Here is a 22,947-nt window from a genome sequence, read left to right on the forward strand (position 1 = left end):
CCCCTTACAATCGAATCCCCTATCACTATAGCTCTCCCACTCCTTTTCCTTCCCTCCTGTGCTGCAGAGCCACCCATGGTGCAATGAACTCAGCTGCTGCTGCCTTCCCCTGATGAGACATCTCCCCCAACAGTATCCAAAACAGTATATCTGTTTAGGAGGGAGATGACCTCAGGGGACTCCTGCACTACCTGCCTACTGCTATGCTGTCTAGTGGCCACCCCTTCCCTTTCTGCCTGTGTAACCTGTCAGTTTCCACTGACCATTGAGGAAGAGAATTCCAAAGACTCACAGGAAATAGATGATGTCTTATTTTCAAACAGCAATCCCAAGTTTTTGATTCTCCCAGAAAAGGAAACATTCACCATGGCAAAGTCTCCTAGGATTCCCTGTCTGTCAATCAAGTTACCTCTCTCTCTGTATTCTAGTGGATACAAGATGAGTCCAAACTTGCTTCATAAGACAACCTGGCAGGTTTAACTTTCTCTGATCGATTCCTATACAATAATAGCCTTCCTTGACTAAGGAGACCAATACTGTACAGAGTATTCCAAGAATGTTCTCCCTAATGTCCTGTATAACTGAACCATAATTTCCTTACCTTTATAATCCTTTTCCTGACAGTAAATGATAACGACCATTTACTTTATAAGTAATCATGTTGTACCTGCACACTAGCCATCGCACGACATGCACCTGATCTCCCTTACCTCTCATCCTTGGACTGCATTAGTCATTGATGCAAACAACACATTTTAATGTATGTTTCGATGTACATTTGACAAATGAAACTAATCTTTTGATTTTAATTTTATTTTTTTTGTTTCCTTACTAATCTTTTCATTATTTGTTCTATTTAATATTCTATGTAATCATGTATCTTTTTCCACTTACATTCTTTGTTGTCGTTGAATGCCGTCAAGTCGTCAATAACTCATGGCGACCCTATGGATAGTGTAATTGTCCATAAGGTTTTCATGGCAAGATATGGAAGTAGATTGCCAGACCTTTCTTCTACACAGATAGTGCTGCCGAGATTGAGACCTGGCCAGATTCGAACTCAGGACTATCCACTTCGAAGTCCAGTGCTGATACCACTACACCACTGGCCAGCCAACTTACATGCTTTAAGTCTTATGTTATGAGCAACTTTCAAAAAAAATTACCCACAGATGGTGGGCTCCATCATTGGAAATATTCTTTCTTGTTGGATTGCATCTATCTTGTATATTGGGAAAGATTCCCTCAGATGTCTACCACTGCATCTTGACTGAATAATCCCTTAACCCGAGTTGCCAGTTCATGTTAGCTAGCTGTTCTTTTACTGTTTCCCTTATGGGAGAGGTGCTCAACAATGGAAAACTGTTGAGAAAATCAGGGTCACCAGGAGAAGACTGTATGGATGTTGGGTGATGATGTGTTGGGTGTGGGATGGGGATGGGCAATACTGGTGCTTGGTGTGGGGGGGGGGGGGAGGTGGGGATGTGTCTGTGTGCTACAGCACGGAAATAGGCCACTCAGCCCAACTCATGCACATGGTCCAGTGGACATTCGGTCATTATTCCTCTCCGCGCCTTGTGGTGCATCAGGCAGCAAACTTTTCCACAATATTTGTCTGTTGTTTTTTTTTATATGAGGCTGAGTTGCTAACTGAACACACAACCCAGTGCACATGGAAAGCGTCTAAGGAGTCAGCCAGATCTGAATCCAAGACCAATTGCATCAAAGTCCAGTGCGAATGCCACTACACCACCGGCTAGCTCCAGTGGACTTACTTCCATATTAATCCCATGGCCCTTTATGTTTAATTGATATAGTAGCGATTCCTAAGAAATAGTTAGAGGTAATCTTGGGAAGGATAAGTATATACATTATACTTTATACATCAGCAAAGGCCATTAAACTTGGGTTCCTTTTAACTAATGCCAGTCCAGCCCCCAGCCTTCTGGTTACGATGAACGATGGTTACGATTGCATGCATACCCCAAGTGTCATATATGCAGAAAAGTTAACACATATTGCCAAACTGTGAACTTTCTAGTAAGGTTTAACTTTACATCTGACAGCCTCCATGTGTATGCATGCTAAGTAGTCAGGGTGTGTGGAATGGAAACCTGGATGTGGACTGCAGGTTTGATTAAAAAATAAGTATCATAAAGTGCACAGAAGCACTGAAATTCTGGGCAGTTGCTTTTTATCCTGAGGTTTTGTTTCTCAGCAAAAACATAAACAAATAATAACACACATAAGTGAAAAGAGAAATCAGTTACTATGAGTCAGCAACTCTTTCTCAGAACTGGGCGGAAATGGTGTACAGCTTTCAAAGCCATGCTGAAGGGAGTGAGGTGCAAGAGAAAACAACATGCAGACAGATTAAATGATAAAGACTACCAGCAAGACATATTTTAAAGAGAGAATATGGGAAAGGAATCCAGTATAATAATGAAAATCAATGAGACAGCAGTTCATCTGAAGTTGGAGAATCAATGTTCATTCCAGAGGAATGCAGAGTGCCTTGCTGCTCTCAGAGCGTGCTGAGGGATGCATGGAAGCTTGGTGCAGCCATCACAGGGCTTTGGTGGGGAAGGACCACAGGGGAGAGAGCAGGAGAATGGGGTTGAAAGAGAAATGGATCAGCCATGATGAAATGTTGGAGCAGGCCCGATGGGCTGAAAGGCCTAATTCTGTTCCTAAATCTTATAAATCCAAATCTATCATGAAATGTATGAGAGTTTTGAGATTTTAGTAACTGCAACATTTGCATAATGGATTCTTATCAAAAATCCTTTTGACGAAATGTGACTGGGTACTTAGTCTGAATTTGTGATGTGATTCTATCAAAGGTGGAATCTCCTCACAGAGACAATGCCGGGCATGAGTAGAGACAATTAACATTAAGCAATGCATGTTCTGCTGTCACAGATCAAATTGTTCAGCACATGAGGACACATAAAAGGTCCAGCTAACTCATGTGGTAGCAGATATTATTCCAGATTTGCTGAGTAGTCAAACCTCTATGATTTTAAAGGATTATTTGTGGACATAAGTTGTTGATGAACATCAGCCATGGAAAAATAAAGCAAGCTGTGGTGAAAATCACTTATGATCATACCAGGCCACTCTCAATCAATAACTGCTGGAATTGGAGAACTGTTTATAGTTCTGGTTGCACATTATAGGAAGAATGTGATTAAGTGAGATGAAGCACATAAAAGATTCACAGGAACTTTGCTGTTTAGGAGGATAGATTGGATAGAATGGGACTGCTTCCCAGCAGCAAAGGAGGCTGAGGGGTGACCTTCTAGATCACAGATTCCCTACATTTTCCCCCAACCCCTGTTCTAGAGGTTTATAAAATTATATGGTATATAGGGTAAATAGTTATGGTTAGTAAACACAAAGCACACTGCAGATACTGTGATCAAATCAAGACATACAAAAAAGCTGGATGAACTCAGCAGGTCGGGCAGCATCCGTTGAAAGAAGCAGTCAACGTTTCGGGTCGAGACCCTTCATCAGGACCCCAAAGGTGAAGGTGAGAGGGAAAAGATAAAAGAGGATCTTAAGGGTCAAGATATGGAATGAGCTGCCAGAGGGTGTGGTACAGGCAGATACAATGACATTTAAAAGGTATTTAACAGGACAGAAATGAGTCAAATGCAGGCAAATGACGTGACTATAGACATTTTGGTCAACACAGATGAGTTGGGCTGAAAGTCCTGTTTTTGTACTGTCCATCTCCATGAGTCGCCCAGTTTTGAATCTAGTCCAACTGAGTTACATGTTATAACAATAACTGACTGATAAAAGTTTAATTCAGGAAGCACACTTGAATTAGAGCCCAAAATACAGTATAGTGCCAGAATAGTGATGTCAAATGAAAACTGACATCATTATCTTTGTTCAATCAGGAGCTTAAGGGAAGTATGTCTGATAAGATCTCACAATGAGAATACTTCACCCTCAGAGCACAAAACCCTTTTGATCTTTTTGAAATTGTAATGGCATTTCAATTCTAAGGGATTAAAGCAAATTTACTTAAATAATGATGAATAAACACAAGAGATTCTGCAGATGCTGAAAATCCAGAGTAACACAGAAAATGCTGGAGGAACTCAGCAGGTCAGGCAAAATCTATGGAAGAGAGTCGATATTTCGGGCCGAGACCCTTCATCGCTCATTTAATGGGACCAATCCCTTTGGTTTTATTTTGCATTGATGCAATAATCTACTTCATAACATAGAAAGCAAAAACGTACACACTAAACCAAATGTGGTCTAATGATTGGCAGAAGTTTAACACGAAACTTCTCTGCTGTCAAATTCAATCCTGATAGGAGTGAAATTTGCTGTTTGGAGGATAGGTACCTACCTATGAGTATCAGCCCGGTGGATGTAGTCTTGCCTGTGACGAACTTTGATAAATGTGCTCATCAGAATGGAAACTTCCTCCTTAGACTGAAAATCTGCCCTCTGCGTGATTACGTTATCGCTCTAGCTTCCTCCATTTAAAAACTTGGCATGGGTTCCATCTGCTGGACAATTGTGGGGTTGCCGATCTACATTGAGTCATAATGTATACCTGGCAACATCGCAGTAAATTTTCTCTGCACTCTTTCAACCTTGTTTACATCTTTCCTATAGGTGGATGACCAAAACTGCAAACAATACTCCAGATTAGGCCTCACCAACATCTATACAACTGCAACATAACATCCCATCTCCTATACTCAGTACATTGCTTTATGAAGGCCAATGTGCCAAAGCAAAAAAATCTGTCCCCTTGTCAGGAGTGGGCCAGGTTGATGTCAGCAATAAGCAAGTTGACCTGAAACATTCATTCATGTATTCATGTATCTATGTATTTTATTTGCACAGTTTATCTTCTTTTGCACCATGGTGGTTTTGTGTGTAGTTTTTTCATTGATTCTATTGTGTTTCTCAGTTCTACTGTGAATGCCTGCAAGAAAATGAATCTCAAGATAGTTTATGGTGGCATATATGTACTTTGATAATAAATTTACATTGAAACTTTAAAACTTTGACATTTACTTTCCCTCCTCAGAAGCTGCTCAACCTGTTGAGTTCTAACCAGAAACTCTGGATTCCAGCATCTGCTGTCTCTTGTGTCTCCTGAGGATTCCAATGCTGTCAAATCCATTTTTCTGTGAAGCAGAGGTAAATCTCACTTCAGAGACCCTAATGCAACATATTATTCCTTAAAACATTCCTGGTGTCAGCAGTAAGGGAGTGCTTTGCTGGATGAGATCCCATATTTCACCTTCACCCTTTTAGGGAAACATAAATGATTATTTCCTGTGACAACAAAAAAAAAATTGGTTGCACTTCAGCAGGGCTTGACTGGACGTGAAGTGACCTTGAACTTCCCTGAGATGCAGAAGGTGCTTTAGATTTTCTTTACCTTTGTTGGAGGTTCAAACACCTTATTGGAAAATCAAAAGACAATGTTAAACTTGTCTCTGGGAAATGGACACATTCCCAGAACTGCCACTCATTCCATGGAAAATTCCAGGAGAGGAGAGAGGAACAGAAAGCAATAGAACAAAACATATTTCACAGCAACTTTAAAATTATAAAGGACTCTCATTGTACTATAGAATCACAGAAAAAAGGACCAGTGCCCCAATTTGTCCATTTCAACCAGTTTGTCTGAGTTAGTCGCATTTGCCTGCATTGGCTCATCTCTGTCTAGATACTTGTCCAAAAATCTTTTAATTGTCAAATGCAATTGTTTCTGCTGTAACTCAATATTAATATTTGATACCGGGCCATATAAGAAGGTATTTTACTAATATCTCCTTATATGGCCCTGTATAAAATATTGAGTTACAGCAGAAACAGTTTCATTTGACATTCAGAAGACATTTTAACCTTATCAAAATGAGCTGTGCTGTGATGTTCTATGTTTAATGTTGAATCTTGATGAGCCTCAGAAAAATTGGGATGGGGTCAGAATTAAAGAGGAGAAAAGGATCAGGGAAACAATACAAAGTTTGGAGCCAGAACTCCTGAAGAAACAACCACCAGTATAGGTCCCCGATTAAAATCAAGGGTGTAAGAGGCCAGCTTTACGGGACTTAAGGGCTAAGGCAGAGAGTAGGGGTATGAAGAAGGAGATGAAAATAGAAGCAGTGAGATCACATCTCTAAGTCATAACAGGAACAATTCCATCAGAAGATAGGATACAGCAAACGATGTTAGAATTTTAGTTGAAATCAGGATCAGAGTCAGTTTTATGATCACTGACTGTAGATGATGTGAAATTTGTTGTTCCACAGTAGCAATCCAATGCAAAGACATAAAATTATTCTAAATTACAGAAATAAATCAAGGTTCAAAGATTCAAATACATTTATTATCAAAGTATGTGCAGTAGACAACCCCCTGAGGTTAATCTTCCCCACAGCCAGCCACAAAACAAAGAAACAGCATGAAACCCATTCAAAGAAAATGTCAAACACTCAATGTGCAAAAAAAAAGAAGAAATTGCACAAATGGCAAAAAAATTAAGCAAAAACACAATATAAAACATTAAACCACAAAGTTATTGAAACAATTCAGGAATGTTCAGTTTAGTTCAATTTAGCGCTGTGTTATTTGTTGACCGCAGGCCACAGAGTCAGTCCGCCCCGATCAAAATTGCACAAAACAGCAATTTCAAAAAAGCAGAAATCAGGAACACATCGTTACATGAACTACAGAGTCCATTCCACAGACTGCATTGATGAGACCTTGCCCAAGACCCAAAACTCTGGCACCATCCTCCAGCAGCGTTGAGTGAGAGGAGGAGGGAAACAAGTCAAACGCAGGCACCTTTCTCCAGGAGCAGCGAGAGAGAGACCAGTCACATGCAGGCACCTTCCTCCAGCAGCAGCTAATGAAAGGGAGAGGGAAACTAGTCAAACATAGGCAGACAGCGCTAAATACCTGTTCGACATTCCATTCTTGTCCTTGTTGATTTCAATCTTGCTTGACTCTTTAATCAGAAAGAAAAGGAATTGATTATGGGTTCACAGATAGATATGCCACACACAGGCCACACACACACTCAAAACCTCACTGGATTCCACCATGCAAAAAAGGGAATAATGAGGGCGTGTTCGTGGACAGTTCAGAAATCTGATGGCATAAACAAATAACAGTCACAGCAGCTGGATGCCAGGCAACTATTCCACTTCACTGTGCAGATGTCCAAAATGGATACCAAGTATGTGGATGAGGCTGGCCATCACACATTGATGCCAAAGGTTCCAGGAGATGTCCCACCTACTCCTTGCTCCAATCCAGTGCTGACAGGAAGTGCCAAGGGGAGAATGTGGCAAAGAGAAAAATGACAGACTTGAGTTTGGTCCCAGTGCAGAAAAAGTTTCCTGAGCTCACTGGACTGATGGTGATTACTGGAGTCAGGCTCCAGTCCAACAAGTGCAATCATGAGCCAAGTATTTCTCCAACACACACACACACAAAGTGATCAAAGCAGCCTTCCTATACCCCTCACAGACAGTGAAAATGGTTATCAGTATTTACACAGGGATCATGCTCAGCTGGGTGAGTAGGCTGAGGAATAGCAAATGGCGTTTAAAGAAGGATGAATATGGACAAATGGACTAGTTAGATGGACCTATTGGTTGGCATGAGCCATTTGGACTGAAGGGCCTGTTTGCTTATTGTATGACTCTTTGATTCTATGACATACACCAAACATGCTCACTAACACTCATCCCTAAAAGGTGGTTTGTAATCACTACCTGAACAGCAAATTGGGATTTGGGTCTCAGTTTGTCAGAGTGGGGTCTTGCAAATTACAATGGCTGAGGGAAGTCACGTATCCAGACAAATTTTCACCACATCACATAATGGGATTGAGAAGGAAAATAAATCAGCCATGATCAAATGGCAGAGCTGACTTGATGGGCTGAATGACCTAGTTCTGCTCCTATGTCTTATGGTGTTATGGTCTCTGAATTTGGCAACATCCTCGTAAATCTTTTCTGCACTCTTTACAGTTTAACAGTGCCCTTCCCACAACAGTGACAAAACTACATGTTACACCAAGTGCAGCCTCACCAAGAACTTATACAATTGTAACCTAGTGCCCCAACTCATACACTCAGTGCCCTGACTGATGAAGGCCTTTTTCACCACTCTGTCTCCCTCTGATGCTGCTTTCAATAACTGATGTCAGTGTCTTACAGCCCTTTATTCTACAATCTTTCAAAAGTCCTACAATGGTTTGACTTCCCAAAATGCAGGACCTCAGACTTAACTGTATTAAAATCCATTTGCCACTCCTCAGTCCACTTCCCTAACTAATCAAGATCTCTCTGTAATCTATGATAAGCTTCTTCATGATCAACAACACCTTTTTTTTGTCATCTGCAAACTTACTGGTCAAGTCTTGTGAACCAATATCTACATCATGTGAGGCTACTGTTGTTCTGTTTGGAACATCAGGGAACAAATCCCGAAATTTCATGATCAACTGCTTCATTTGCTGCCGCTACTGTGGTTGTAAATGAGCTAGTTTCTCATCAAGGTTTTCCAAAATAGCAGTATTTGGCAATCTAGCCAGAACAATGTTTGGTTTAAAATGGGCCTCAGAAGGATCATCCAGTAAACCTTCAAAGAGGCCAAAGTTGTCCCGATTCACAGCAGCTGCCACAGCTGCTGTCAGCCTTTCATGGTTCAGCTTAAGCATTTTTATGTGACAGATTGTGTTGGCCTACTTCGATCTGGTGTTTTGACTACATAATCCACATCATTGACCTTAGACACAATTTCATAGGGACCATGGAATCTGGCCTGCAGAGGATTTGTCTGCACAGAGAAAAGAATGATCACCTTATCTCCTGGCTTAAACGTCCTAACTCTGGCTTTCTTATCATATTAGGTTTTCATTTTACTCTGAGCAGATTTTAAATTTTCCCTAGCCAGGTTGCAAGCCCTTTGCAATCTGTCTTTGAATTTTAAAACATAGCTCAATAAATTTATATGCAGGCCATTGTTGGTCCACTGCTCTCTTAACAATGCCAAAGGACCTCGAACCCAGTGTCCAAACACAAGCTCAAGGGGGCTAAAGCCTAGGGACTCCTGCAGAGACTCCCTTACTGCAAATAAAAGCAAGTGAACTCCCTCATCCCAATCTTTCTCATCTTCAAAACAGAATGTCCTAATCATGGTTTTGAGAGTAGAATGGATTCTTTCTAAGGCCCTTTGAGATTCTGGATGGTACGCAGATGACATAATCTGTTTGGCTCCCAGTTCGTGAACTACCTGCCGGAATAATCCTGACATAAAACTATTTCCTTGATCGGACTGGATTTCTTTAGGCAAACCAAATAAGGTGAAAAACTTTATGAGAGCCTTTGACACAGTTGGAGCTTTGATATTCTTGAGAGGTATTGCTTCCTGAAATCTAGATGCTGTACACACGATGGTTAGTAAATACTGCTAGTCAGCTGTAGTCTTTGGCAATGGGCCAACGCAATCCACAATAACTTTAGAAAAGGGTTCACCAAATGCAGGAATAGGCTGTAGCGGAGCCACTGGTGTGTCCTGATTAGGTTTACCCACAACCTGACAAGTGTGACAAGTTCGACAAAATATCACAACATCTTTCCTCAAACCAGGCCAGCAGAATTGTTTCAGATTTATTTACACCAAGATAGCCACCCAAGGGCATACTTTTGGCCAAAGTTAAAATCTCATTCCTATAGACCTTAGGAACTACCACCTGGTGAACAATAGCCTATTCCTCACTTGCAGGGATATCAGGTGGTCTCCACTTCCTCATTAACACTCCATCCTTGAAATAGTACCCAACTGGCACTTTCTCAATCTCATCATCTCTCAATGTAGCAATCTCAAGGTCTCTGGTCTGTTCCGCTATAAACTCCTTCCTGGAGAGAGACAAATCTTTATAGTCAGACCTTACACAAATATCCTGGTCCATCAATGAAGGAAAGAAAGTCACTGACAGGTCACTAAAACCTGAATCCTGGTTTGGGCTATCATGGGTAGCAGAACCAGTCTGCACGGGACCAGCTGCATAGGCAAGCTTCTTGGCCATAGCTCAAGTTACTGAGCAGGGTGGATAAACATTAGAATCCATCTTTGGGTCATCAGTGATTGGCTTAGTCATCAACTGCACTGCAGGAACAACTTTGCCACCTGCTAGGTCATTCCCTAACAACAAAGAAACACCTTTCACTGGTAATCTGGGCCATAGTGCTATCTTAACCGGTCCTGAAACTAACTCTGACTTCAAAATTACCTTGTACAGAAGCAATGTTGCCCCCAATGCCTGGAATAAGATTTACTTCACCAGTGGCAGTCTCATCACAAAACTCTAGAATATTGTCCAATAAGAGTGACTGATTTTCACTGGCACCGGGGGTGATTCTTCATTCAGTGAAACAAATCCCTCTGACACAAAAGGAATAAATTCATTTCTAATTAGGTCAGATGTCTCAGCCTTTGACAGAGCTTCATCAGAATGTCCAGAACTCTGTGGGTTCACAAGTGTTTCAATGCACTGAACACAGACAGCTGGAACTACCTCCTTTTCCTTCTTCCTCATGAGGAAACAATTAGCCATGACATGGCCAGGTTTCTTGCAATAGTGACAAGTAGGACCAGAATGTTTCTCCTTTAATTGCTTCCCTTCATCCTTACCTTTGTCACCCAGATTAGATTTCTGGTTTACCCTGATTATCCATGCTATTCTTTTGGAAGGTCTTACCTGGGTCAAACTTAGACTTGTGAGTTAGAGCAAACTCATCTGTTAACTTAGCAGATTCTTGTAAAGTTGCAGCATCTTTTTCATCTAAATATGTCTTTATATCATTATGGACACACCTTTTAAACTCTTCAATTAAAATCAACTCTTTCAATTTGTTGTAATCATCATTCACATTTTGAGATGTGCACCATTGTTCAAAACACATAGACTTTTCATAAGCAAATTCCACATGAGTCTGGCTCACAGATTTTCTCAAATTCCTAAACCTTTGCCTATAGGCCTCTGGAACCAACTCATAAGCTTTAAGTACAGCCTGTTTTACTGTCCCATAGTCAGCTGCATCTTCAACTGATAGGGCAGAATAAGCCTGCTGAGCCTTACTTTTAATTACACTCTGCAACAGGAAAAACCAACACTCTCTTGACCACCGTAGGGTCTGAGCAACTTTCTCAAAATTCTGTAAGTATTTATCAACCTTGGCCTCATCAGATGGAGGAACCAATCTACCTTCCCAATTGGCAACAAACCAATCACTAGAGCCAGAAGTCTGACCCACGAGCCTTAGCTTCTATAGCTCAAACAGCCCTTGTTTCTCTCTTTCCTCAGCTTCTAGCTGTCTTTGTTTTTCTCCAGCCTCTAATCTAAATTTCTCTAACTTCAGTTGTCCCAGCTTGTACTGGAGCTCAGGGTCACTTGATTTACTTTCAGGATACTGCTCTAACACCTCGGCTGTAAACACATCCTCAGCTACATAGTGCTCAACTATTCTCCTCTGAATCTCTACCTTTTTCATAGCCGGGTTTACCGTAAGAAGTTTTAACTTAATAGCAATGACCAACAACTCTGTCTTTTTGGCTTTCTGTAATACTTCAATTTGGCGATGCCAGGAATCTATTAATGTCCATTGCTGCTGGTTTCCACACACAAGTCAATCAAAGGGAAGTAATCAATCAAATCAGTCAAGAAGCCCCAATTTGTTCAAATCCCAGATGAGCCCCCACTTCATGTTATGTGCCAGCAGCAGTAGACCACAGACTCAGTTTTAATGTTAAATAACTATATTTTCAGTATGTACCCCAAAATACAGACAATTAAACAAATTACTCCCCTAAACAAAAATTAACAGAGCTAATGGTGTCAGGTTTCGTAACAGTTCTCCTCAAATCTTACTCAAAAACAGTCCCAAAAATGGCAATCCAGATGATTCCAGAAATCCACGGAAGCAGGTGAGGGAAAGAAAGTTGTAAATCCACACTAAGGTGACACGAGACGGTGATCACAGAAAATTCCCGCGGATCCATGCTGGGAAAACAAGATAGCAGTCACAGTAGATTCCAGACATTAAGCAGTGTTCCAAAATTCACCTAGGGATATGACAAGGTGACAGTCACAAAATATTCCTTAACACAAGTGGTCACCACCTAACACACCCAAATCCACGTATGGGTTAACAAAATGTGGTCTCCACAGGAATACTCCAGAAATCCAAGTATAGATCATGTAAAGTCAAGTCATGTATCCAATATGCACTGTGTGCCGCTAATTATCACAATCCTCTGGACATGGAGAAGGATTAGACTTGTCTGCTAATGTAGCGAACTCTTCAACCATCTCCACTCAGCTCACTCTCCTGCTGGTAGCTCACAGTCCGCTGTTCCTTCTCTCCCGAATGTCACAGAAAGCTGTCTACATTTGTTATAATGACGTCATCCACCCGCCTTATCCAGGCGCTTAAAATGACGCTCGCAACAAAAGAAGTGTTGACAACATAACACTCCCAAATAATAAGGGTCCCAACACCAACCCCTGCGGCACATCACTATTCACTGGCCTCCATTCCGAAAAACAGCCTTCAACCACCACCCTCTGCTTCCTACCTTTGAACCAATTTTGAATCCACCTAACTAGCTCTGCCTGGATTCCATGGGACCTAATCTTCCAGCCCATCATGGGGGACCTTGTCAAAGGCCTTACTAAAGTCCAAATAGATTACATCCACTACCCTACCCTCATCTACCTTTATGGTTACCTTGTTAATAAATTCCAAAATGTTTGTCAAGTAAGACCTCCCACACCTCTGAACATTAACATGTTTTGTTGGGACCCTTCTCATCTGCTCTCTCCTCAACATGCCCCTCGACTTTATCAGATTCACAGGAGGTCCCATCAGAGTCACAACTTCCTCCCATACCTCAGCTCCTCACCCTGAGCCAAGAGGCCCAGATTTAGCCAGGGAAGAGAAAGACAATGTACTCAGTCCATGCCTCACTTCCATCAATTGACAGGTCTGGAACCCATGGAGACTGTGGGGGAGACTGAGGGGCTCTATGAATACAGTCAGATCGGGGAATAAGATTAGTTCATGTTCACCCTCCAGGGAGATCAAGACTACACACCCATTCTCTCTGGGGTCTTAGATGAAGACTATGATGACGCATCCTGTTGATGATGACTATTTCAGCCTGTCAGAAGGACAAGGACACAGACAGATCCTACTTCTGGCATTCTCAGGCCTGGAATCCATCCCTGCCAGCAGGTAGTGGTCAACTCCAACTCAGCTGACCAGGGTTGGTGAAAGCTGAGATCCCTATTACCATTCCTGTGCATGCTGAGGCTACCTCACTGCCACCATATAGTACTGAGATTCATTTACTTGCAAGCATTTACAAGAAATTAAGAAATACAACTGAATTTATAAAAAACTATAACCAATGTGCAAAAGACCAGGACTCTTAATCATTCCTATAGTCGAGTGACCAAAATTGCACATTGTTCTTCAACTGTGGCTCAGCCAATGCTTTAATTAAGTGCAATATCATCCCCTGCTCTTATACTTCAAGCCCTTACTAATGAATATGTACCCTACATGTTTTCTTCACTACCTTACCTATCTGTGCTGCCTTTTTGGGGATACTTTTCCCAAAACTATCTTGGCCCTACCATTCATTTTGTATGACCTGCCCTCATTAGACCTCCTAAAGTGCATCACCTCACACCTATTAGGATTAAATTCCAGAATACGTACACAACACTGGAAGAACTCAGCAGGCCAGTCAGCATCCGTGAGAAAAGAGTAGCCAACGTTTTGGGCCGAGACCCTTCATCAGGAATGGGTGGGCGAAGAGAGGGCCGAAGCCCAGTAATAGAGATAGGGGAGGGGTTAGAGCCTAGAGGCACCAGGTGGAAAACCAATCAGAGGAAAGATAAAGGGTGGAGGGGGAGGGGATAAGCATGAAAGAACTGTAGAGATAAAGAAGCAGAAAGTTGAAAGGGGAGAGAGGCAGAGAGGGACCTAGGATAGGGGAAGGTGGAGGGGGAGGGAATTACCGGAAATTGGAGAATTCAATGTTCATACCACCAGGTTGGAGGCTACCCAGATGGTATATGAGGTGTTGCTCCTCCAACCTGAGTTTGGCTTCATCATGGCAGTAAAGGAGGCCATGTATGGACATATCTAGATGGGAATGAGAGGCAGAGTTGAAGTGGGTGGCAACCGGGAGGGGATACTCTTTTCTCACAGTCTCGGCGCGAAATGTTGGCTACTCTTTTCTCACGGTCTCAGCCCGAAACATTGGCTCCTCTTTTCTCACAGCCCAGCGATGATTAAATTCCATCATCTGTCGTACCAACTGTTTAATATCATCCTGTATCCTACAACCAGCCTCTAATGCCTCCATTCTGCTTGCTGCCTCATACTGCTACCATTTATGGTTAGCCTTGATCTTACTGAGTAGTGGAGCAGGCTCAATGGCACAGATCCTGCTCCTGTTTCTTATGTTCTTTTGAGCAGACTCCTCCATCCTTCTTTGTGGCCTTGAGGCTGGGATAATGCATGTGTGTTGAACAGAAAGTGGAATGGAATACACTAACAACTGGAGTGGTGGAGCTGAGACCTTTCAGCTATGGGAGCCTGTGACCCATACAGTCTTTTCCTGTTTTTAAACACGAGAGATTCTGCATATGCTGGAAATCTTAAGCAATACACACATCATGCTGGAGGAGCTCAGAAAGTCAGGCAGCATCTATGAAGATGAATAAACAGTCAACATTTTGGGTCTCAGCCCAAAACATTGACTGTTTATTCCCCTCCAAAGCTGCTGTCTGATGTTGAGTTCCTCCAGCATTTTGTTATGCTTACTAGTTTCTACACGTCCTTCACCTGTGTCGCCTCAAGGGGGCTCCCTATTCCACATTAAGGAGATCAGGACTTTGTCTCTTCGTCATCTGAAATAAAAGCAGAAAATGCTGGATAAACTCTGCAGGTTCAAGCAGTATCCATGGAAAGGAAAAAAAAATGTTAGCAGTTCAGGTTAAAAACCCTTCACCTTAACAGAATCTTTATAATCTCACTGAAAGTGGCACTGTAATTAGGGTGGTGAAGAAAGCTTTTGCCAACCCCACCTTCATCAGTCAGGGCATTGAGTACAACTGGGATGTTACGTTGCAGGTGTAGAAGACATTGCTCGCACTTGGAATTTTGATGATCCTGTTTAGGAAAGATGCCTTTAACCTGGAAAGAAAAGATTTATAAGGATGTTGTCAGGACTTCAGGGACAGAGTTTCTGATTGGGCAGACTAAAACTTCATTCATTTGAGCATGGGGTGAGCATTTGACTGAGGGGTGATCTTATAAAAGAGTATGAAATCATGAAGAGCATAGAAAAGGTGAGTGCACAGTCTCCTCCCCAGGGTTAGGGTATCGAGACCTAGAGGGCATAGGTTTAAGGTGAGAGGGGAAAGAATTATCAGGCACCCAAGCAACAACTTTTTCACAAATGGGGGATTGACATATATGGAACAAGCTGCCAGAGAAAGTGGTTAAGGTAGGTACAATCAGAACATTCAAAAGACACTTAGACAGATACAGGGATAGAAAAAGTTTCGATTGGGGGTTCCCAACGTTTTTTATGCCATGTACCATTAGGCAAGGGGTCTGTGGAGCTCCTGGTTGAGAGGGACGTGGGTTAAAAACAGGCAAGTAGGAATAGCTTAGAAGAGCATCTTGGTCAGTGTGGGCCAGTTGTGTCGAAGGGCCGTTTCTGTGCTTTCCGAATCATGTTATCCTAATCTAAAAAATTTAAGCTCATGGTCTAGCTCAAGAGTTAGATAGAGCTCTTAAAGATAGTGGAGTCAAGGGATATGGGGAAAACTCATGAACGGGGTACTGATTGTGGATGATCAGCCATGATCACATTGAGTGGTGGTGCTGGCTCGAAGGGCTGAATAGTCTACTCCTGCACCTATTGTTTCAATGAGTGGCGTGGCAGATTTGATTCAAAATTAGCTTGACCATAGATGATATGGAGGGGTGTCATTCTGACTGTAAGTCTGTGATCAGTGGTGTTTTGCGAGAATCAATACTGGGACTTCTATTATCTGTGATATCTGAAATGATTTGGATGAAAGTAGATGTGAGCTTAATACTAAGTATGCAGACAAGATGAAAACTGGTGGTTGTGGATAGTAAGGAAGGTTGTCCAGGATTCAGTAAGATATACAGTAGATCATTTGGAAATATGGGCAAGGAAATGGCAGGTGGACAAGTGTGAGGTGTTGCACTTTGGGAGGTCAAATGTAAAAGGAAAGTATCCAGTAAATTCCACAAATTCCACAGTATCCAGTGAATCTGTGGAATTCATTGCCACAGGCAGCTGTGGAGGCCAAGTCATTGGGTATATCTAAGGCAGAGGTTAAGAGATTCTTGATTGGTCAGGGTATGAAGGGATATGGGAGGAGGCAGGAGATTGGGGCTGAGAAGGGAAATAGATCAGCCATGATGAAATGGCAGAACAGACTCGATGGACCAAATGGCCTAATTCTGCTCCTATATCTTATGATCTTAAATAGCAGGGCCCTTAGGAGCATTGATGTACAGAGGTAGCTCCCTGAAAGAGGCAACATGAGTACATGAAGAAGGCATACAATACAATTGCTTTCATTGGTTGGGGTGTTGAGTATAAAAGTTGGATGGCATGTTCCGGCTTTATAAAAGTTTAGTTTGGCCACTACAAAATCCTGAGAATTCACTGACAGGATAAGTGAAGCAATGTCATTGTCCTTTCCCAGTTTAACATCTCAGGCACTAAGGCTCCAGTCACACTCAGTAGGCCATGGTCTCCTCTCTCTGAACCCTTAGTGCCTAGGTAGCACATGGGGCCTCAGTAGGCCGTGGTGGGAAAACCATATTACTGGCATATCCAGCACCAAATCTCCAAAACTGACCTTTATTCTGAGCTCCATTGTGGAGGGAGGTTACTAGGTGCAACTCAAGGATATTTTCAAAGCCTGCAGCTCCCACATTAGCCTCATCAATCACCTCAGAGCCCACAGAGCAGAGTGGAAGCAACTCATCCTCATTCCCGAAGGATTACTGAGAAAGAGAGACAGAGAGAATACCTTTGGTAAATAAACATCTACATATCAGTCTCAAGTTTTAAATGAAGACCAGATGCAACATGAATGATTGTTTCGGAAAGAGAATCCCAAACTTTTCTACCCTTGAATGCATCCTTATCCTTACCATGGTTGCCCTTTTCTGCCATGACTCCCAAATCAGAACTAATTTCTTTCCAGCACCTCTAGAAATCATCCTAAATAGCTCAAAAGCTCCCCTCCCCTTATAGATGCGGCTAACCTGCTGAGTTCCTCCTGTATTTTGCATATGCAGAGCACGCATGCCAAGTTTATGTAACAAAATCCTAAATGAAACTCAACAGGTCAGGCAGCTTCTGTGGAGAGAGAAACAGTCAGTGTATCAAGTTGAGATTTTCCAGAATCTTCTGTTTTTGATTCAGATTTCCAGAATTTGTAAATTTTTTGATTTCCAAGTTTGTGTGAAATTACCTCAGTTAACCTTTAGTTAAATCTACTGGTTATGGCAGAGACTCGATCACTGTTCTGTGGTTGACTGAAAGTCAGAAAGTGTACACATTAGTTGGAGAAGGAGAACATTTAATCTTCAGACTCATACCAGATGTATTCCAACACCCAGTTTAGGGACCTTCAACTGTTTGGCAAAAGGCAAACCTTGATCCTACTCTGACTTCCTGCGTTATTGTGCATTAGCACTTGTGTTGATCAGGAAAATATCTGACACAGGATTGGTACCTTCCTCTGAATACTATCTACCTTTTCAGTGCAGAGATACCCTGGAGGTGAAAAGCTCTGCATTTATGCAGTGGGAGAGTTGATGGTGATAGAAACATGCCCTTCAGCCTAACTGGTCTATGCTGACCACCATGTCCATTCAAGCTATTACCATTTGTTTACATTAGGCCCATATTCTTCTAAACCTTTCCTACCCTTCTACCTGTCAATTGTATTTGAAATATTGTACCTACCTCAGCCTTTTTCTCAGGCATCTCAGTCCTCTGTGTAAAAATGTTGCCTGTCAAGTTCCTATCAAGTAGTTTCCCTCTCAACTGAAATCTATGCCCTTCAGTTCTTGATCCCCAAACTCTGGGAGAAGGTAGACTTTGCTCAGCTCTTATAGTTCAAAGGCTTTTGCTTCACTTCACCCCCACTCCTGCCAACCCAGCTATTGGACCTGATGTTTTTGTGATCGAAAGGTTCTTCAGAAGTCAAGAATGAGGCATGAAAATTGGTGCTTATGACCGTTTATTAAGTGTTACAAGAACAAAGGCAAACAAAGAAAAAGACAAATAAAAAAGTTGTGGTCGTCTCATATTCAGACTGGAAATAAACAAACTTTGAGTAATACCAATTAACCGAGAAAATAGCCAGTTTCAAATCGTGTGACACCTGCTGCAGAAAAACTGAGAAATTTCCAGAAAAATACAGAAGCAACTGTATGATAATTCCTGGAAAATTCACTGTAAAATACTTGTATGTAGATGATTATGTGAAATACTAGGCAAGCAAAGGAAAGTTAAATTAAAGGAAAAATAATCCTGAGAACCAGTTACATCAGGTCAGTTCCTCTCTATTTTACTGAATACAAGTGATTTGTCTAAATCTATTTGAGGGAGGGGTAAAGGCATTTTTTTTTACTCTTTGGAAATGTTGGCGATAAGATGAAGAAAGCAATGAAAGAGAGATGCCATTACCTTCATGCCTTCATGTTCTCAATTTATCCTTCAGCTTTACAATGATAGATGTTGTTTTGAAGTGATTTCACATCAGAGGAAGGACAGCTAATTTGCATACAGCAAGGACAGATAACAAGGAAAATGAGGATCTGGTTATGACAAAAATTATATTTGGCTTCTAATGTCAGGAAAGCCCAGCTTTCTCTTTGTTATCAAGATTGAAATATTCCATTCAGCTACCACATAGTCCTTGATTATGTAGAGATTGTATTTAACTTTTCTCAGAAGGACAGCCCACCTGACTGTGCAGAACCCACTCAGCATTGCACTGAGCTTGTCAAATGGGGTTTCACAAGTGTCAATGGTGGAATTTGAAATTATCAGAGGCATAATTCCTTCATGTTGAAGCATTGGTGAAGTGATGGAATGGGCACAAGTTATAAAGCCAAGAACTGTACATAGAAATATAGAAAATAGGTGCAGGAGTAGGCCATTCAGCCCTTCAAGCCTGCACTGCCATTCAGTATGATCATGGCTGATCATCCAACTCAGCACCCTGTACCTGCTTTCTCTCCATACCCCCTGATCCCTTTAGCCACAGGGGCCATATCTAACTCCCTCTTAAATATAGCCAATGAACCGGCCTCAACTGTTTCCTGTGGCAGAGAATTCCACAAATTCACCACTCTCTGTGTGAAGAAGTTTTTCCTCATCTCAGACCTAAAAGGCTTCCCCTTTATCCTTAAACTGTGACCCCTTCGTTCTGGACTTCCCCAACATCGGAAACAATCTTCCTGCATCTAGCCTGTCCAATCCCTTTAGAATTTTATACGTTTCAATAAGATCCCCCCCTCAATCTTCTAAATTCCAGTGAGTATAAGCCTAGTCGATCCAGTCTTTCTTCATATGAAAGTCCTGCCATCCCAGGAATCAATCTGGTGAACCTTCTTTGTACTCCCTCTATGGCAAGAATGTCTTTCCTCAGATTAGGGGACCAAAACTGCACACAATATTCTAGGTGCAGTCTCACCAAGGCCTTGTACAACTGCAGTAGAACCTCCCTGCTCCTGTACTCAAATCCTTTTGCTATGAATGCCAACATACCATTTGCCTTTTTCACCGCCTGCTGTACCTGCTTGCCCACCTTCAATGACTGGTGTACAATGACACCCAGGTCTCGTTGTATCTCCCCTTTTCCTAATTGGCCACCGTTCAGATAATAATCTGTTTTCCTGTTCTTGCAACCAAAGTGGATAACCTCACATTTATCCACATTAAATTGCATCTGCCATGAATTTGCCCACTCACCTAACCTATCCAAGTCTCCCTGCATCCTCTCAGCATCCTCCTCACAGCTAACACCGCCATCCAGCTTTGTGTCATCCGCAAACTTGAAGATGCTGCATTTAATTCCCTTGTCTAAATCATTAATATATATTGTAAACAACTGGGGTCCCAACACTGAGCCTTGCGGTACCCCACTAGTCACCGCCTGCCATTCTGAAAATGTATCTTGCACATTTTCCAGTAATGCCGAGACTCAAGATACGTCAGTTATAAAATTCCCACCTTTCTATTTAAGCCCCATCGTAGCTTCACCTCTTCTCATCTCTGGTATCTCCTGCATCTCCATACTTCTGGATGTTTGCAACCATGCCTCGGCCTCAAGGCCTGGAAATTCCTTCTAAGACCTTTTTGTCTCCCTACATCACTCCCTCCTCTAAGACAGTCTTTAAAGTGACAGCTTTTCGACCAGTCTCTTGATCATGTGTTTCAGTATTTCCTGATATGGTTCAATGGGAATTTTATATTTATTTTATTTAGCAATTCAGCATGGTTACAGGCCCTTCTGGCCTAATAAGCTCGCGTAACCCAATTATACCCAAGCCACCAATTAACCCACTAACCCGTACAGCTTTGGACTGTGGGAGGAAACCCACACAGTAATGGGAAGAACATATAAACTCTTTACAGACAGCAGCGGGATTGAACCCAGGTTGCAAGCTCTGTAATAGCATTACGCAAACTGCTATGTTACTGCGCTACTAAAAAAAAACACTCCTGTGAAGCAATTTGCAATTATTTTAATGTTAAACTACTGAATAAAACTAAACTATTCAGGTTGGTCGCATACAAACACTAAGCAGGGGGTTAAAGCTTGGTTACGGAGGAAGACACTGAGGAAACCATGAAATTCCATGACCTCTTCCAAAGCAATGGGAAAAAGCACTTGAGGGAGACTAATCATATTGATCTTTCAAAGAGGCAACACCAACAATAATAATAATAAGTTTTACCAGCTTCAGCTGAGGAAAAGTAAATTTTAAATAATAATAATAATAATAGAAGACATTATACCTTACTATCAATACAAGTCTTATCCAATTTTAGAGACAAATTATATTATGACTGATCCATTATTACAGATAGGACAATCCATAAATAACTGTCCAGATATAATAATACAGGATACACAAGCAAGAACAACTTACTCAATAGGTATAGCCATTCCAAGCATACATAACATCCAGAAATCAATAAATGAAAAACACCTGCAATCTGCTGAATTAAAAGTGGAAACTGGAAGTCTATGGAATATGAACAGGGTATACATCATCCCAATAGTAATATGTACAACTGGTATCATCCCAAAGTCACTACACAATAGCATTAAATAATTAGGCCTACACAGCAATATTTATGTAAATCTTCAGAAAGCCACAATACTGAACACTACTAGAATAGTCTGAAAGTTCCTAGCTATTGGTAAATGTGCTTGACTATGCCCATACCTCAGGTTTTACCAGATTGAGCTATGAAAAAAATAAAATAATAATCGTCACAACATATTTACAGAGCACCTTTCATACGTTGTTCAAAGTACTTTACAATGGGATTAAGTACAAACATGAAAATAAAAGACAAAAAGATGTCATTAAATAGACTTCGAGCTAGCGTTTAAAAGTGTCAACTGAGTCTGTAACCCTTATAGCTTTAGATATTGAATTCCACAGTTTTGGAGTGTAGTTTAAAAAAGCTGTATTTTCTTTTGAGAGAGATTGTGTAAATTTAAGAGAACGATGGAAGAAGACCTGAGAGCTTGAGCAGGATTATATAATGTAAACAATTCTGTGACATACTCTGGCCCAACCCTTGAGAACTTTAAAAGCAAAAAAGGGAACTTTAAAATCAATTGTAAAAGATACAGGAAGCTAATGCAAAGTAACTAGTACAGGAGTGAGATGTTCCCTCATCCTGTTTTTTTGCTTAAATGTCTAGCAGCAGCTACTGTGAACCAAATGGCCTCCATCCGTGCAAATACTCTTCACCACTGGGAAGTGGAGTTGGGCTGGGGGAGTCATGGTTGTGTCAACACACCTTCCCTGACAGAAGCCAGGGAGCGAGTTGGCCTCTTCCCTCCTGATTCTGATTCTGAGTGAGTCCCATTCTGATACAAGAGGCCCACATCAGGGTCAGAAAATTATTCTGTCTGTGAATTGAAACTCGCGGAAGAGATATTAAAAACTGTAAAACTGCAAGGAGCTGACTCACGGGGAAGCCGAAGCCCTGATGTAGTCCCCTGTATGAGAGAAATCCGCTGTGGATAACTTCATTCACCACCACTCTGAACTGTTTCTACAATCTACAGACTCACTTTCAAGGACTCTTCACAACTTGGGTTCTCAGTATTATTTTTATCTGCACAGTTTGTCTTCTTTTGCACTTTGGTGTTTGTCAGACTTCATATTTCCTTTTTTCCTGTAAATGCCTGCAAAAAAATGAATCACAAGGTGATGTACATGGTGATGTGTGTGTACTGTGATGATAAAGTTACTCTGAACGTTGAACATTTGAAATTGATGGGGTAAGCAGCCTCCTTTCGTGTTGCGAGGAAAAAGATGCCTGTTGCCTTTGCTTGTTTGATTTTGTGTGTTTGGAAGATGCTGCCGAGATGGCGTGTGCAGAGTGTTGTAATATAATCCAGAAACTACAAGTGATGGATGTCTGAGCAGAGGTCAAATGGCAGGCATGTTTTTATTTATTTAAATGTGCTTTCATTTAAGTCTTGTCTGTAAATCATGGGCGGAATCGTGCTGGCTCAGACCTGTAGCCAGGTCAGCAGATGGTAGTGCCTAC

General features: G+C 41.6%; 1 protein-coding gene across 2 annotated transcripts in view; it reads left to right on the forward strand.

Moving 5' to 3' along the window:
- The window catches only part of LOC132385131 (ubiquitin-associated and SH3 domain-containing protein B-like), a 208,917-nt gene that overhangs the window by 18,886 nt on the left and 167,084 nt on the right, over positions 1 to 22,947 (forward strand). Inside the window, exon 1 of one of the 2 annotated variants that reach the window (XM_059956937.1) lies at positions 5,065 to 5,178. The exons of the other annotated variant lie outside the window; for it this stretch is intronic. The gene's annotated coding sequence lies outside the window, so the exon portion shown is untranslated. Of the gene's footprint in view, positions 1 to 5,064; positions 5,179 to 22,947 lie in introns of those variants that run through there. 2 annotated transcript variants of the gene reach the window in all.

Source organism: Hypanus sabinus, chromosome X2 (assembly GCF_030144855.1).
Source record: "Hypanus sabinus isolate sHypSab1 chromosome X2, sHypSab1.hap1, whole genome shotgun sequence".
NCBI lineage: Eukaryota > Metazoa > Chordata > Chondrichthyes > Myliobatiformes > Dasyatidae > Hypanus > Hypanus sabinus.